The sequence below is a fragment of the Tachypleus tridentatus genome, chromosome 13 (genome assembly GCF_004210375.1).
Source record: "Tachypleus tridentatus isolate NWPU-2018 chromosome 13, ASM421037v1, whole genome shotgun sequence".
Lineage (NCBI taxonomy): Eukaryota > Metazoa > Arthropoda > Merostomata > Xiphosura > Limulidae > Tachypleus > Tachypleus tridentatus.
Window position 1 is genome coordinate 69,061,131 of NC_134837.1, and position 6,090 is coordinate 69,067,220.

Sequence of the window (6,090 nt, forward strand, 5' to 3'; positions counted from 1 at the left end):
CTGGACATTAGACTTTAACTGACGTTGTGAAGGTTACTGACAAACATCTCCCTGCAGCCCATGAAAAGAGATTTGTCATTATTTGTTGAAACACCCAAAGTGACCAACATAATTCTCTATAAGATTTGACCTCAGTGTGTGTAGGAGACAGTCCACTTAGGATCATTATGGGGGTGTGCATCCTAGTGGATCTGAAACTGATTAGTTAAAGACTTTTCAGACAATTATCAGGAAATATAGAACCATTCTGGTTGTGGTCAGGAGTCCACAGGTGCCACTGGGGGATGAGTTCACCAGCAAAAGTTATTTCATTAGCATGCGAAACATGAAAGTGGTCATCTGTTGGGCAGTTTTAACTCTCTCCAAGTATGAACACCTATTGCCAAGACTATTGCTTGTCATGTAGGAGCCTAGAATTATAAAGAACCATTAGGTGAAATAATTGCACCAAGATCCCAGGCACTTGGGAGGGAGACAAAGCAGAATTTTCTTCCTACTTATAAGGGAACAGTGAAAAATAAGATGAACTGTTTCATCAGGCATGTCATTTCCTGCATTAAATAGACTGTGGAACAGGTAAGTGCACTGCATGATCTTGAGATTGGATGTTCTAGCTATCGTTGATATCAAAATCCTGAAACACATTCCCAACCGAGCTACAGGGACATTTTAACCCTGTGTAAAACTGAATCATCCACTGAGCCAAGTTCAAAGCTTAAAGAAGAGTTTTTCTGAGAGCTTAGGTATCAGCCATGCTGGAAAACCTCTAGGAACTGTGACTACTGAGAGAAATTATATAGTACCACTTGGGAGTGAGAGACTTGACTGTGACAATATCTGCCACATTGTGGTTGCAGTTGAACTGTGATTGGACAGCACTATCCTGATCCTTCCATGATGCATATTCTGTAACCAGTACTAATAACCTTTTCGCTGTACCTCATTTTAGGATGAACTGCCCATATATGAAATAAGGTAGACAAAAATACCAGTTTTTGTCTGACTTCACAACAGGTGTAGAAGCAATGAATTGTAGCTTTTGCCACCTCTAATCCATAACATGTTAGCAAAGTTGGCCACTGACTTGGAGAGGTGCAGCATGTAACTTGCACCACATGGTGTGGTTGTCAGCTTTACCCTAGCTAGATGACAAATGAAGTTCCTGAGCACTAGTAGACATCACAGTATATCAGGTACTCTGGGTGAAGACATCCATTGATCAGTTAATTCAGACTATCAAAACAAATTTTGACATGCTAACTATGAGTAGAGAAGTACACCTTTAACTACAACTAAGTTGCATGAATTACAGGATGTAAATTGGCATTGTTGAATCTAAGTTCTGACCTAGGAACTCTTGGAATGGATGTATTAGGAATGTTGATTACCATTTTCATCCATGCAACAGGAGAACTAAGTTTTCACAAGAATACCATCCAGTCCCAGTCACAAAACCAAGAACAATGGACAGCATCAGTGTATATAACAAAGGGAATCACAGTATGTGGTTCTTAAGATGACTGGTATAACTATTAAAACTAATTGAAATAAAGTACAGAACAACGTTTAAACCTTCTTAGGTCATCTTCAGGTTAACAGAGAGAGTTTGCAACTGATCGTTGCTGGGCACATCTTAGGGACGAGAGTATAAATGGGTGTGATACTGTAGGGGGCGTTGCAGTTAGATGGGGTTATTAATTAGTATAGGTAGAAAGGTGTTTCCTACAATTCCTTACCCATTTACACTCTTGGCCCTACGATATGCGCCTGGCAACAGCAAGTTGAAAATTCTCTTTGTTAAACTGAAAATTACATAAGAAGGTCAAAACGTTATTCTGTACTTTATTTTAATTAAAGTTTTAATGCCCGTACCAGCTGCCTTGAGAATACATTTTTACTTCCAGTGGGTCTCTCATCATCAGAGTATGTCTACTGACAACATTGAATGTGATGGTGTCATGCACAGACAGCACCATCTTATGCACTAATATTTTCAGGTTATATTGGTCTGCAATCAGCTATCCAAATACCCACTGGATAGTCATCAGAATACTCAACAAAGTAGAGTTGAACAAGATTAGTGGTGACACAAAGGTTGCATAAATTTCACCATGTTTGTGAGCAAGTTCACGGTTACTGATGTATCCGAGATTGGTTGTTGAGGGTTACACATGCAGTCTGGATTCAACTTAGTGATGTGTTTCTTATATATACTGTAGGTGATTCAAAAGTTTGTCAATCCATTTCTAAACTAGTTAAGACAAATATATGTTGTATAGCACGATGGTATAGTTTGCAATGATCAGTTTGACTGGTTGTTCACGAGAAATATTCATATTTGGTAGCAAAGCACTGCTGTTTGAAGATGTGAGGTATGGTCCACCCTAAACCATAACTGTAGGTATAATTATAAAGGTAGAAAAGGTGTAAAAATATAGTAGTGTTCCCGTTCTGTTCCGGCTTGATGAAAAAATCAGAGGTTGAGACTGACTGATGAAAAGAAGTTACGTAACTGTACACATCAGTGAAAGTTCTGGATTGATGCTTTCCTGATCAGCATGGTTGGTATTAACTGTCAGATCAGCAAGTAGAACAATTATTTCATCTAGAAATCAGTGTTTGAAAGGGCTTTATAACCTTAATTCTCTGAACCATCCAACGGTGGTATTACATAATATCCACACTGTATTAACTGATAGCTGCTTACTCCACAATTAGGATGGCTGGCGTTTGGTAGATGTAATGCCTACACAACTGGATATATCGGTAAGGAATTGAAAAACTCGGCTGGCAAGAGTGGTGTGACAATTTCTAAGCGACTGACTGCATTTCTCTTACGAAACCGTCAGGTGGTGCTTATTATCTAATAAAAGTTATCTTGAACCATTGTGCAGTACTCGCGTGTTGTTGTATAACATCTTGTACAGCCAGTGAGAGTTCTCTCGGAATGGAAGTTAAGTTGTAATGAAACTGAACGGAATAGGTCTTATTCCATTGGATTTTCATATAGTTTTCTGTGCTACTAACTGTAAAGTGGGTATAGAGTCGTACTAGTAGGGAGGATCACAGAGTCCCAGATAAGTTGATGAAATATGAGTCTCTGTGAAGCCCAAATGGACTGGGACATCCTCAGTTGATAGGGATCCAATGTTTACATGTAATATATGAATACGTACACATAAGCCTGTACGAATTTCAGTTGACTCTAGCAAATCTTAGCAACATCTTTGACAGGAAGTAATTGGTAAGTCACAATTATGACCAAGTTTTTTGAAACGAGAACTGAAGATAATTAACAAGCACGAATCAAAATCTGCACCTCTTACATTCTTAATTTGTGAAGGTAAATTTATTAGACCCATCAGACATCCTCCTAATCTCTCTGACTTTTGATATTGTTTTGCAAATCAATTTTACTTGGCTAATGAAAATATCTGTAGCCAATAAAAAAGAGCAGGTTCTCTCCTCCATAACAGTACATTTATTTAGTTTTGATGCCCATAGATTAACAATTCGTCATAGTTTAACTGCCTGTAAACATTATATTTGTGCTACAAATATTTAACGTAATTTTCTCTGCCCAATTAAAGCTTATTTGGAAAACCAGGCAAGTTATAGTGGTTTTGAGATTCTTTGTTCTAAAATATGTGAATCTGTTTTCAAACATCAATAAATTAATGGCTAGAACAAGGCTTTGTGAATAAGGGCTTCAGTTTTTACTTGAGTATAAATGAGTTTAGTTACACAGAGTGCTGCGTCTCTCGTTTTTATGTACATTTTTATTTATTATTATGGATGTTTTAACAAAGGTATTTAAAGTTTAAAAAATGAGAGTTTCTCAGCTTAGCCCAACAAAAGTTCAGTTAAATTAAACAGCTAGAACTTCACAAGCTCAGATTAAATATGGTGTGTAAATATTTCATGGACTCCCACTGTGGTTTATTGTGTTTGACAGGAGGATTACACTTCCAGTGGGTCCAAAGTACAATAATAAAATAAAATAAACAGATGTGAAAAGGCTCAACATTCAACATTTGAATGTGTTAAGTAACTTAGAACTTTATAATCAACATGCTGCAGTCTGTGCATCTGATATGAGAGATCTTACACTGGTTTCACTCTGAAATCCCCACAGTTGCTGACGAAAACCTGGTAAACACTACCCGACACAGCATTCCCAAGGGAGGGTATTAGGGGATGTTGGTCAGATAGACAGTTTATGACCGTCTTCCTTGTCTCCCAACCAGTAAAACCATCATCAGAGATGAAGTCTGAGATTTAAGCAGCAACCAATGTCCAAACTACAAGTGCAGCCTGCAAGGTTGTAGGGTAGAGAAGTCCAAGATATTTCTACTCCTGTAATAATTACTGTAAATATAAACACCAGGAAATCAATCCACCAGTGGAAGATGATCCACCACACGTCAACAGATCTTCCTACTCTCATCAGTGATGGTGTCTGTACCCCAGTAACTGGACAGCAGTAATGGAGCCACTATGGACAAGGAACTTGCTGAAGACAAAAGTGGATCTTCCCTACGCTCTTCGAAACAAGTATTAAAGCAACTTACATTGCAGCAAATACCATTGTTAAGTGCCATTCCCAGCAAGCAGCCGGTGAACGGAGATCTGGTCACATTATAATTACAAGGAAGATAATTGGTTAAATGATGAGGTTCAATGCAGTTGAGGAAGAAGTGCATTGGTTTCAAGATTAACTGGTAAAGACTCGGAAGTCTCTAGCATAAACTCGAGAGATTCATCGCCATACTATCGTGATCCACAGAAAATCCACTACTATTATCAGGACATTCATAAAGTAGCCATTCTGTTTGTGAATTTTACGTACATATGTTTTTATTGATGTGTTTATGTTGACACTTTAATGATAATTTACTTTCACTTATAATGAAGGTTATAGTTTGTATGTTTAGTATGCTTCAGTATTTATGCTTCCCTGTTTTGGTATTAAAATTTTTATTTAATCTATGTGGTTCAACATATAGGATTTAATTATGTCTTATTTCTTATATGTATCTTTTTTAAATGTTTTGTTATATTTATTGCAACTCTTGTTTTAATAAATGAAGTTTAGTAATGTTATTTAAAGCCGTTTATTCTGTGCTGTAGTACAGGCTTTTTATCCCTCCAAACTTTTCAGTTTAATAATTACATTTGTGTTTAGTTTACAGTCATAATTAACAAACTAAACATTCAGACGTAAACCATAGATAAGAAAACTCTTTGTTTTGGCAGGACGAGAATGGACTTCAGGATTCTAGCAAAGTAGTTGATGAATTTCCATCGGAAACTTACGTTCTAAATTTGTAGTAGACAAAACGAAAAAGATGCTGTTTCTTATATAATTCACAAAAAGTATATTGATTTATTACTTCTGTCTATGTTTATCACTTCCATCAAAACCACAGATAATATTTAGAGATGGTTTAACACTGGAGGAAATCCTAAATTTTGATGTTGAAATTGTGTATAACATATACCAACGGGATCTGTCCTCTTAAGCCACCACTGGGGGATATACAGTTCCCTCTTTCTTCACATTATCAGTGTTTAGAACTGTCCCTCCATACAAGGCCTTGACCCAACATGACCAGGTGGTTAAGGCAGCCGACTCGTAATCTAAGGGTCGCGAGTTCGAATCCCCGTCACACCAAAGATGCTCGCCCTTTCAGCCGTGGGGGTATTATAATGTGACGATCAATTCCACCATTCGTTGGTAAAAGAGTAGCCCAAGAGTTAGCGGTGGTGATGATGACTAGCTGCCTTCCCTTTAGTCTTGCACTACAAAATTAGGGAAGGCTAACGCAGATAGCTCTCGTGTCGCTTTGCGCGAAATTAAAATAAACAAAAATCAAACAAACCTAACGGAACTAATTTATTAAGCAGTTAGGCCTATGGCAGATACAACTGCAGTGTTATACAAAACGCATGATACGCTAACATCGGGATCGACATGGCCAGGTGATTAGGACTGCAACATCGATGTTTGTCTTTTGAATTTCGCACAAAGCTACACGAGGAGTATATGCGCTAGCTGTCTCTAATTTAGCAGCGTAAGACCAGAGGAAA